At 35.8% G+C, this 12983-nt stretch overlaps 1 long non-coding RNA gene across 4 annotated transcripts in view; it reads left to right on the forward strand.

Annotated features, from left to right (window-relative positions):
* Positions 1–12983, forward strand: part of LOC138170321 (uncharacterized) — a 398334-nt gene that overhangs the window by 354017 nt on the left and 31334 nt on the right. The gene's annotated exons all lie outside the window — the stretch shown is intronic.

Raw genomic sequence — 12983 nt, forward strand, 5'->3', positions numbered from 1 at the left:
TGAGTTTATCAAACAGTAGGTTACTATAGTCATTGACTGCTGAGTCTTCTGTATGCAATATATTCCATTGATGCACTAGTCTATTCGTCAGTCAGTACCAAGTAGTTTCAATGACTGCTGTTTTATAATACAGATTAAAATCTAGGCCACCTTCCCTAGCATTTCTTTTCATTAATTCCCTTTATATTCTGGACCTTTTGTTCTTCCGAATGAATGTTGTCAGTAATTTTTCTAGCTCTATAAAGTAGGTTTGTTTATTTTTTTGGTAAATTGATTGTTTTGACACTAAATATGTAATTTAATTTAGGTAAAATTGTCATTTTTATTACATTAGCTTGACCCAGCCACAAGCAATTGATGTTTTTTTTTTTTCCAATTAGTTAAATCTGACTTTATTTGTGTGAAAAGTGTTTTGTAGTTGTGTTCATTTAGGTCCTGGGTTTGTTTTGGCAGGGAGATTCCCAAATATTTTACCATGTCTACAGTGACTTTAAATGGAATTTCTCTTTCTATCTCATGCTGTTGAATTTCATTAGAAATATACAGGAATGCAGAGGATTTATGTGGGTTTATGTTATATCCTACAACTTTGCCAAATTTATTCATTGTCCCAAGTAGTTTTTGACTTGATTCCCTAGGATTCTATAAGTATATCATCATATCATTTGTAAAGTGTGACAGCTTGGTCTCTTCTTTACCTAATTTGATTCCTTTGATTTCTTTTTCTTCTCTAATTGCTACTGCTAACATTTCTAGAACCAGAATGAGTAAGAGGGGTGATAGTGGACACCATTGTTTCACCCCTGATCTTATTGAAAATGCTTCTAGCTTATTAACATTTTATATAATACTTGCTTATGGCTTAAAATAGATGCTACCTATTACTTTAAGGAAGGCTCCATTTATTCCTATACTTTCTAGTGTTTTTAATAGGAATGGATGTTGTATTTTGTCAAAAGCCTTTTCAGAATCTATTGAGACAATCATGTGGTTTTTGCTAGTTTTATTGTTGATACGATCAATTGTACTGATGGTTTTCCTAATATTAAACAATCCTTGCATTCCTAAAATAAATCCTACCTGATCAAAGTGTATAACTCTTGTGATAAGTTGCTGTAGTGTTTTGGGAAATATTTTTTTTTAAATCATGAGGGAAATTGGTCTATACTTTTCTTTCTCCATTTTATCTCTTTCTGATTTAGGTATAGGTACCATATGTGTGCCATAAAAAGAATTTGGTAGGACTCCTTCACTAATTTTCCCAAATAGTTTGTGAAGTATTTTAATAAATTGTTCTTTAAATGTTTGATAGAATTCACTAGTAAATCCATCTAGTCCTGGAGATTTTTTACTAGGGTTTTCAATGATGGCTTGTTCAATTTTTTTTTCTCAGATGAAGTTATTTATGTAATTTACTTCCTTTTTATGTAATCTGGGCAAATTTTATTTTTGTAAATATTTATCCATTACACTAAGATTGTCAAATTTGTGTGCATACAATTTGTCAAAATAATTCCTAATTATTGTTTTAATTTCTTCTTTATTGAAGGTAGATTCACCATTTTCATTTTAGATTTTCATAATTTGGTTTTCTTCTTTCTTTTTTTCATTGACTAATGGTCTATCAATTTTATTGTTTTTTTCATGAAATCAGCTCTTAGTTTTATTTATTAATTCAATAGTTTTATTACTTTAAATTTTATTAATCTTTCCTTTGGTTTCCAGTATTCCTAATTTAGTATTAAATTGGGGATTTTCAGTTTCTTCCTTTTCTAAGTTTTTCAATGGCATGCCCAATTCATTGACTTCCATTTTCTCTAATTTATTCATGTATGCACTCAGGGATATAAAACTTCCCCTAAGAACTTCCTTTGCTACATCCCACAAATTTTGTCATGTTGTCTCATTTTGTCATTCTCTTGAACGAAGTTACTGATTGTTTCTATAATTTCTTGTTTTACCCACTCATTCTTTAGGATTAAATTGTTTAATTTCCAATTAGTTTTTAGTCTATCTTTCCATAACCCTTTATTGCATATGATGTTTATTGCATCATGATCTGAGAAGAATGCATTTAATATTTCTGCCTTTCTGCACTGAATTTTGAGGTTTTTATGCCCTAGTACATGTTCAATTTTTGAGTATGTCCCATGAGCCGCTGAGAAAAAAGTATATTCATTTTTATCTTCATTCAGTTCTCTCCAGAGATCTATAATATCTAGCCTCTCTAAAATTCTATTTGCCTCCTTAACTTCTTTCTTGTTTATTTTGAGGTTAGATTTGTCAAGTTCAGAGAGGGGGAGATTAAGGTGACCCACTAGTATAGTTTTGCTGTCCATTTCTTCCTCTAATTCCCTTCCCATCTCCTCTAGGAATTTGGATGCTATACCACTTGGTGCATATATGTTAAGTAATGATATTGCTTCATTCTTGATGGTGCCTTTTAGCAGGATATATTTTCCTTCCTTATCTCTTTTAATTAGGTCTATTTTTTCCTTTTGCTTTATGTGAGATAGGGTTTGCTTCCTATGTTTTTTTTTTTTTACTTTAGCTGACGCATAATATATTCCCCTCCAGCCTTTATCTTTACCCTGTGCATATCCCTTTGTTTCAAATGTGTTCCGTGTAGATAGGATATTGTAGGATGATGGTTTTTAATCCATTCTGTTATCCACCTATGTTTTATGGGAGAGTTCATCCCATTCACATTCACAGTAATGATTACTATCTATCACTTTCCATCCATCCTATTCCCTCCCCTGCTTATGTTTTTGTTTCTTCCTTCTCTCTTCCCCTCCTTAAGGGTTTTCCTTTTGACTACCACCTTCCTCAGTGTTCCCTCCCTGTGACACCCCATTCTTTACCTACCCTTTCACCTTACTACTATTTCCTTCCCTTCTAATACCCCCCACTCTTTTTACCCCAACTTACCCTCCTACTGCCTATAGGACACAAAAGATTTTTATACTTATCACAGCATGTTATTCCCCCTTTGGCCCCAAAACAATAAGAGTAAATTTAATACAGTGCTCCTCTCCCTCCCTCCTTTCCCTCTATTTAATGAGTTTTTGTGTCTTTTCATGTTAGAATCTTAAACTTAACTGATTATGTTGATCACTCTTTGAAATTGAACCAGTGAGAATAATGTTCAAATGATGTTCCTCTCCCTCTTTCCTTCTCATCTACTATAGTATGCTTTTATGCCTTTTTGAATGGCATAATTTACCTTTTTCTGCCTCAACATTTCCTTTTATCCCATTGCAGTCCCTTTGAACACCTTAATAATTTTTTTTGCTTCATCATCAGATTAGTTCATTTATACCCACACCCTCTATCAATGTATATCCCTTGTGAAGGTCATAATAATCACATTAATTTCAATATTGACAGTTATCAGCTTCTCATATAGGGATGTAAACAATTTGCTCTTATTGCTTCCCAAGTTATTTGCATGTATATGTGAGTGTGTGTATATGTATGTGTGTATGTGTGAGTGTGTGTTTTCCTTGTCTAACTTTTTATGTTTTTCTTTAGTATTGTAATTGGAGAGCAAATTTTCCATTGAGCTCTGGCTTTTTTATCAGGAAAATCTGGAAGTCCCTTATTTCATTAAATGACCATCTCCTTGACTGAAATATTATGCTCAGTTTTCCTGGGTAGTTAATCCTTGGTTGCAGTCCTAGCTCTTTTGCCTTAAGAAATATCAAATTCAAATCCCTCCAATATTTTTATGTAGAAGCTGCTAGGTCCTGTGTAATCCTGAAAGTAGTTATATGGTGTTTGAATTGTTTCTTTTTGGCTGCTTGCAATATTTCCTCCTCAATCTTTTAATTCTGGAATTTGACTACTATATTTCTTGGAGTTTTCAATTTGGGATCTCTTTCAGGAGGAGACTGGTGACTTCTTTCAAGAACTATTTTACCTTCTGATTCTAGGACTTCAGGACAGTTTTCTTTGACAATATCATGGAAGATGTTGTCTAGGTTGCTTTTTTCATCATGGCTTTCCAGTCGACCAATAATTCTGAAATTATCTCTCCTGGATCTGTTCTCCAGGTCAGTTGTACTTTCAGTGAGATATTTTACACTTTCTTCCAATTTTGCAATCTTCATTTTTTGTTTGATTGAGTCTTGGTGCATCATAGAGTCCTGAGCTTCGATTTGACTGATTCTAATTTTTAGTGAATTGTTCTCTTTGGTTAGTTTTGGAAGGCCCTTTTTCAGGGAGGTATTCTCTCCAATTCACAGATTTTAATTTTTAAGGGTTTCTTTTCTTCAGTGAGACTTTTTTTCCAATTTGGTCAATGTAGAGTTAAATTTAATTTCTACTTCTCTAATTCAACTTTTAAAACCTTTCTTGAGCTCGTCCAAGAATGCTTTTTGCGCTTGAGACCAGTTCATTTTTCCATCTGTGTTCTCAGGTGTGGACCCAGAGTCCATGGTGCCTTCTGACAGTAATTCTCCTTGTTCAGAATAATAGGACTCTATTATCTTTGGTCTTGTCTTTGCAGGTTGCTTCTGACCCATTGGAATTGCCTTTTTCCTGTCCTTTAATGTGTATTTCTGCTCCTGGGGCACAGGGGGTTCTGACCCAAGCTTCTCAGTCTGGGAGCTAGGCGGCTGGTTGTTTGCTTTGTGTGCTGTAGCCTCTGGGTGTCTAGATTCAGGCCAAGGCCAGGATTATCAGTGTTTCTCCTGAGTTACCCTGATGCTCACAGAGTAATATGTGGGGTAAGGGGTTTTCTGGAAGCTTCAGATTTCTGCCTCTATGCCCCTGGGCTACAGTTCAGGCAGGCTTTTGCTTGTCGGGTGAGTTAAGGCTTGTTGGCACCCCTCCCACCCTTCTCTTAAGACTCCTCACTGCCTCAGTTACATCCTTTCTCAGTGACTCCTAAGTATGAGGCTATTTCCTCTATTTCAGGATTTTACTCTGGGTGGGACATTTATCTCTGCGTTTTCTAGGTCCCGGAGGGCTAATTGGAGCAGCTAGAGTTTACTCTGCCATCTTGGCCTCTGGAAAATCGTGTAGGTGATTTTTAAATTTCCAGGCTGTGGGCTGATAATCAGCCCTAGGAGGAGCTGCTGTCTCTGCTGCAGGCACTGTGCTTTCCCTAACCCAGCTTTGTCAGGTCCTCCTGTCCCGAGGTAAGACGCTGGTGAGAGTGCTGTGAATTGCCCTTGGGGTGGGTGAGTCTGCTGGCTGGGGCTCTGTGATAGTAATGGCAATTAAAGATTCCCCTGTATTGGCTTAGTTTTCAAAATGATTGTGTTAAAACCCAGAGCTTGTTAATCCCACCTGTGGGATGGACTTGTTGATGTGAAAAGAGAATCCTGAACTGGGAGGACCTGGTGGCGTAGATTTGGAGAGACACAAGAGAGAGGCAGAAGAACTTTTTGGAAGCAGCACCTCGTGGAGGCTGAGAGAGAGACTGAGAGAACTGCTGTTTTGCCACTTTGAATTGCCCTGGACTTTTGAGACCTGCCCCCTGAGCTGCCAAGGACTGAGGAGACATGGCTGTTTTGCTGGTACTTTGTCTGTCGTTTTGATGTTGTTTTTGCCAGATTTGTCCACTGGTGAAAGACAGTCCTGTTGTTGAAGAAGTCCTGGAACCTGGCTTTTGGTTAAGAAGCCCTGAGACTGTCCTGCAGACAGAGAGTGAATACTGTCCACTGGTGAAGGACAGTGCTGTTGTTGCAGGGGTCTGGAGACTGTCCTGCAGACAGAATAAATACTGTCCACTGGTGAAGGACAGTGCTGTTGTTGCAGGGGTCTGGGAACCTTTCTGTTGGTTCAGAAGCCCTGAAGAAGGATTTTCTTGTTGTATGTTTACAGAAATCCTGGGAGAGGGTTTTGCTTATGTTTTCAGGGGTTCTAGGACTGTCCTACAGACAGAGGATGAATTAATGAAGAGACTGGCAATGTATCTTGTGGCCTTGCTAAGCCTTGTCTCCCCAGGAACTAAGATTGCTGAGAACTTGCCTCCCGTCAAGATGAAGAAAAGACCTCCATTTGGGTATTAAGTGCTGTGCTTAAACTTGATGTAACTCTGGGGTAGATTCAATTGTGATCCAGGGGTGGGGAATTTTTGACCTTTTTGTGTTCTATGGTTGAACAAGTGAATGTACTTTACTTATGTTTGGAAACTAATCTCCATTTGAGAAGAGGGGCTTTGTGGTGGACTAAATGAAGGTACAGCCTAGGGGTGGAGAAGTATTTAGAACAGGGACTTTGTAATTGATTGAATGATTGGAAGGTCCTGGGGTGGGGTAGTACTTGGAGATTATTTAATCACACTTAGTAAATGCTGTATTTGGAATGATGTCATGTTTTGATCTTCTCTGTTCTTGGTTGGTCACTGAATAAAATGGAGAGCAGCTATGCTGGTATTCTGAACCTTGGGAAGTTGCCTTTCCTTGGCATTATATTACATTATGGCATAGTCGGCAGGATGTACAAAGCATAGTGACTCTATTTGTTCCAGGATCCATAGCCATTTAGATTGAGAGGCTCCTTCTCACTCTTCTGTATCTGCTCTCCAGTCCAGGCTGGTGCAGCCCTACATGCTCTGTGCTCCCCTTGTCCTGACCCACTGGGCTGGATTCTGCCACACTCCATCTCCCAGTAAATTCTGTCACTCTAAAATCCATTAAGATTCACTTTTTAAAGTTTATTGACGTGATTCATGGAGGAGCTTAGAAAAGTTACTGCTTCTGTTATGCCATCTTGGCTCCCCCCCCCAATCTTTCTATTCTTTGAGGAAGTTTATGCTTCTTTAAGTAGCCTCAGACACTCTGTTGATAAGTTTTAAATATATCTTAAATGACATTGATGAAGAAAACTGTTGCAATTCAACATTATTATTAATAGATTATTGCATTATTTATGTGCAAATTTAGAAATATGTGTTAGGAGTAAAAACTAAGAAATGAATACAATCCCTGACTTCATTGAACTTAAATTCTACTGGATTAATTAATAAACCTGTATAAAGTTAATATCATGTAGTTTGGGGGGAGAGAGAACAGAATACTAATAAGAACATGTGAAGAGGGGAGTGGAGCTTCATGCAGGAAGTAGAATTTGAGAAGATCCTAGAAGGAAGCTAGAGACTACAAGGGAGAGAAGTGAGGAGGTAAACCCTGGGGTATAGATTGTGAGAAAGGAACAGAGGTGGGGATAGCATCTGACGCTATGTATGAGAAGTAAGTAAGCCAGTTTACTTGTAATCTAGAGAATATGAGAAGGATGCTAGCACTCCTTCCCTATGAAACCCTAGCTAAAATTTGTAATTATTCTATCATCTTCAGCGTGCAAAGTCTATGAAATATGATCATCATGGTAATTATATTAGTGGTGAACTCACCCATACATTCCATGTTAACACTTACAGAAGTGATAGCAATGGGAAGTATTGGTGTAGTATTTTCCAAGGCGGACTTTTAATAGTGTTGAGAATATTTCTTAGAGATGGGCTACTACTGTTTTGGGGGTGGGTTGCTTTTTTTTTTTAAAGCAATTGGGGTTAAGTAACTTGCTCAAGGCTGAGTATCTGAGGCTGGAACTGAAACCAGGTCTCCCAACTCTGGGTCTGGTGCTCTTATTCACTGTGCCACCTGGCCACCCTGGGTTGCCTTGCTTTTGAAGTAAGTTATTGCTCTCTAAGGAAATAAGCAGGCAATCCTCGTTTACCAAGAAATATGTTTCATTATGCTATTTCTCACTAGATCTAATCTCTGAACATTTGAATTTGGGATTACCCTTGGGGCAAGGCCCCTCCTCAGATTATAAGGCTAGATTTGGGATTCCTGCAATAGCCCTCTGGTTGGCCAGCCACTTGGTTCTCCATCTTTCTGTGGACCTGAGCCCTGGAAGTAACCAGACTGCTGCCACAGCCAATGCCCCCACAAAACATTTGTATTTTAAGTCAAGTTTCTTGTTTTTCTTCTAATTGTGACTGCATTGATTTTGTTTGGGTAAACCTTTTTAATTTAATGTAATCAAAATTATCCATTTTACTCCTTATGATCTGTCTTTTGTTTGGTCATAAATTCTTCCTTTTTCCATAATAAAATTTTACATGCTTCTCTAATTTGCTTAACATATGAGATATCATCCTTTATGTCTAAATCATTATATGGTGTTGGTATGGTCTTTGATCTTATATTGGTATATGGTATTGGTATATAGATGTTGGTTTATACCTAATTTCTACCAAACTGCTTTTCAGTTTTCTCAGCATTTTTGTCAAATAGTGAGGTCTTTTCCCAAAAGACAAGTATAGTATACTTAATGTAGTTATTTGCTTTTTGTATCATGAAACCAGTCTTTTCCACCCATCTATTTTGTAGTGAGCAAATTTTTTAATGAATACCACTTTTTTATATAATTTGAATTCTAGTACTAGTCAAAGTCATTTTGATCTTTAATGTTCAAGTATGTTTGTGCATGTGTGCTTTTAATAATGCTTAATATTTTAGGTAAAACAATTTTGTGAAGATATCCTACCTACATGTGTTTATTTTCTGTGTTTGCATGTTATAGATTTTTTCCATTTTCTTCTTTCTGTAGCACATAAAAAGGAATTAATTCTTCTTGTTTTTTATCTGAACCCCTCATTTTTCTGTTATTGCGCTTTTGAAGCTTGTTGGTGATATGTTTTAGTTTGTTGACTTTTAGACTCACCTATTTTGATGCCCTGGAATTTTCTAATATTTAAAATAGACCTCTTTTAAAATTATTTTTGTTGGAAATTGACATGAATAATGTTCTCAAACAACTTGATCAGATTATTTGAAAGTTTATGGTTATGAAAAAATTCAATAAATTTTAAATTATCATTTTTAAAAATGTATCTTCCAAAAACATTGCTGTTTCTGCCTTTCTTTAAAATACATATGCAAATGTATACACATATATATATATGATTATGTAAAATATATTCTCATTTCAGTGTTTTTATAGTTCTTTTTTGTTCTGCTTCTACTCTTGCCATTTTTTTCCTTCAGTAAAAATAAGTTAAATCCTCATTTAATTTATAATATTAGTTGTATTTTCTACATATTTCGAAAAGGCCATTTCATTATTAGTTTTCCTGATATCACTGGATTATAGATTTTTGTGCTTTAAGGGAAGTTTGAGGTTATCTGATGCATCTTATTACTTCTATGAATGAGGAAAGAGAAGTATAGAGAAGTTAAATAACTTGCTCAGGGTCACACAGCTAGTTAGCTTCTAAGGCAAGGTTAATAATAGCCAGTTAGCATTTATATAATGCTTCAAGGCTTGAAAATTTCTTTACAAATATTATCTCTTTTGCTCCTCATTATGGCCGTTGGAGGTAGTTGCAATTATTGTACCCATTTTATAGATAAGGAAAGTGAGGTTGAGAGAATAAATTACTTGAATGGTATCATACAGCTAAAAAGTTTCTGAGGTTAGATTAAATTCAGATTTTCTGGATTCCAAGTGTGATACTGTGTTGACTTCCTCAATTATGTTACATATAAGAGATATTAGTTTTCTTTTCAAAGTCACTATTGATAGTTTCATTATTTCTTTCCTTCTAGCATTCTCCCCCTCATTTTAATCTATAACTGCTTTCATTGTGTTCAAGTATCATTTGCTTTGCTTATTCCTTTGAGTAATTTCTATTTTTCTATGATGGTAGGAAGTTCTTCATTTTAGTATTTCTATTACTGATTTTAAGTAGGGTAATGAGGAGATAATCTCCTTTACAATTTCTCACTCTTCCATCTTCCAAGAAATAAACTAAATTCATTTCTTCTAACTAAACTGTCATATGTAGAGTCTTCAATCCATTGATTTAAAAGAAAAATATAATTTTAATAATCTCCTCTGCCCACTAGAAACCATTCCTTGGAAGGGCTGGCTTAGAATATCTTTATTTCTATTTTGGTTTAGATTTTGGTGCTTCTTTCCTCAGCTTCCATGAAATTCAAAACATCCTGTGAAATTTTTGCATTCCAGCAGGTTGATTAGCCATGAAATTGATTACAGTGGTTATTTCACTTCAATATTATATCTTAAAGTGCTAGATGTAATATAATTTCATAATCATGACACAGCTTTCATTCTCAACTTACCTCTTAGAGAATTTCAACCATTTAACTTTATCGACTATTTTTTATAATATTAAATACATTTTTGGGATGTTAAATTATGTTCAATTTAATGTCCTTGGCTAATCATAGCATTATACCCTATACATATATATTAGTGAAACTTCTCTTATAATTGCCAGCTTGAAGTTAAACATTCTTAAAGTAGATACATAAGTAGAATAATTCTTCTATTTGTACTTAGAATAACAATGTTGACCTGGATTTCATTCTAAATTAGTCCTTAGGTGGTTTGGGTTGATCTGTTATTTAACCAGCAATAAGCTCCCTACTACCTTTATTTATCCTGAGAAGGTTTTACCCATTCTTTTCCTGAATCATCTTCCAATGAAACTTACTTGATTTGCTGAAGGATCTCCTATTATATTCTTCAAGGTCTTTCAGGGATAATGAACCATCTAGGCTATCTATGTGGCATTTCTAATTATTGCTATGTGACCATTCAACTTCCTTTTCAAGCTATATGTCTCTTGAATAGTTTTAATACTTCTTTTTTTGGACAAAATGTCATTGGAAAAAATGTTGGTAATACAAATATGCTCTAGCATATTTATGAGGTAAATGGGGTGTTTGAGAAGACTAGCAGTCCTTTTCAGGGCTGCTCATCCACCTTTGGTGTACACTTACTTTATCTAAAATTCACCTAGCAGCTGTAGTATGCCCAGTGGCCCACTCTAGAAAACTATCTTGCCAGATGGGCTACTCCATGTTTTGGGTCACCAAGAGGACTCAGATTATTGGTGAATAAAGGGGTGTCTGTCCAAAACATGTTCAAACTTTATGCTGGAATGGATGAATAGAAACCATTTGTTCCAATATCCATGAAGGTTGCTGAAGCAGGCACTGTGGGTCACTTATCCCTTGCCAGTCATCTTGACTTATCCTACTACTGGACTGTGATAACTAAGGAAGAGAGAGTGAAGCTCATTACTTTGTGTAGCTCTGACTCACTTAAATCCATTTCACTCTAGAGTCTAGATATAATGTCACTGGCTCTCTTCTAAAATTAAGGACAAACAATAACTGTATATTTGTGCCATCCATTTTTCACCATCTCCATTTGGGTTGATTTTAATTCAATTCTTTCAGGACCAAGATGTTTGATCATCCAAAATCAAATAGGTTTGTTCAAAATGTGTTTTTGCTGTTTTTTATGTTTGTTTAATTTGTTTTTTGTTTCCTTTTTACAACATAGAACAATTTGGGATCATGGAAAGCACTGTAAAAATTCCCAAATGTGTTCTAGTTCAAAACCCTCCTCCTACTCAACTCTGAGTCCTGCTCACTGTGTTTCTGGAGATATTCACAAATCAGTTAAAATGAGAGTTCAGGGTGTGTGTCTCTAGTTGCAGGCACCTCATATTAGAATTTGCTTCCACCAAGTGGAGACTTGCTGAAAGGACACAGATAATAAATGATGATTGATTGAAACTCAGGGTGATGTTCTATTTTCAAAGGAACTGGGCATCTTAGTATGTTAAATGAAATTAAAAGACCACACTTTTGATCTCATCAGGACTGCTCCTGATTGTGGCTACTACAGGAGTGAGGCTAAATTGGAAGAGAAGGATTTGTTTATTCCTCCATCTCTAAACACAAGAATATTTAATAGAATTTTTAGCAGCAGCAGTTAGTGAGTTGCACATGTTTGCCCAGGTAACCACAGAGACAAGTTGCTAGATGCAGTGAAATCCAAGTTCCCCAGGGCATGGAGGCAAAAGACCTGCAAGGGAAAATGGAAAAATAAAGACTTCTGAAGAAATCGGAAGCAGGGGTTTGTTCATTAATTCACTTTAATAGACTTCAAAGCATGAGTTAACCAGTCAAATTAACCCACCTCAAACAAAATAAGTGATAAAATACTATTTATACTCCCTTAACCAGGTAGGAACGATTATTGAATAAATCAAATAAATTAAAGGCAATCCAACTAAAAGTGTTAAAAAAAAAAAAACTTGAGCAATTTTGGTGTTTCTGATGATCCATTGTATGAACTAGATATTATATTGTTCAAGAAGGGTATTTAGTTGGCTCAAAAAATTCTGTCCTGCCCTAACGATTGTAAATAAATTATTAAGCCAATTCAGGCTAATTGAGATTCAGATTCAAGAGAGTATCTTTTTTTTTGGAGGGGGGACGGCAGGGCAATTGTGGTTAAGTGACTTGCTCAAGGTCACACAGATAGTAAGTGTTGAATGTCTGAGGCTAGATTTGAACTCAGGTCCTCCTGACTCTAGGACCAGTGGTCTTTTTAATGAATCACCTAGATGCCCCTTCAAGAGAGTATCTAGTGATAAAAATGAGAGTTGCTTGTCATAAGGAATTAATTTGGTTAGATAGGGGAGGGATGAGACTTTGGCATCAACTTTACTTACTTTCCTCATTGGCCAAACAGGACTACTTTATGAACTTTGGAGGAATTTCCATCTTTCTGTTGGCTTTATAGACCCAGGAGACAAGAATATATTGGAGGGAGATTCATAACTTCATGAGAAATCCAGAAAAAAATCCATACCTACAGGGAAATTATTGATTGCCTCATGAAGGGGAGAAAATGACTTCCAGCAACTAGGAACTGTAGTTAGTATGAACTGTTCACTAATTTTAAGTGGTTTAAAATGGTATGAACTGGTTTTATTCAATCCAAACCTGTTTAAACTGATATGAACTAGTCTGAACCAATTTCAAACAGTCTGAATTGTTTTTAATCAGATTGAACAGGTATGAACTAGTTTAAACCAGGTTGAACTGTTTTTATCTGGTTTGATTTGATTTCAACCAGTTTGAACCAGTTTTAACAGGTTTTATCTGGTTTAAATTTATCTGAACTGATTTTAAACAGTT

This window comes from Petaurus breviceps, unplaced genomic scaffold (assembly GCF_028583685.1).
Source record: "Petaurus breviceps papuanus isolate PSGF00001 unplaced genomic scaffold, PetGlider_PUasm1.0 38, whole genome shotgun sequence".
Classification (NCBI taxonomy): Eukaryota; Metazoa; Chordata; class Mammalia; order Diprotodontia; family Petauridae; genus Petaurus; species Petaurus breviceps.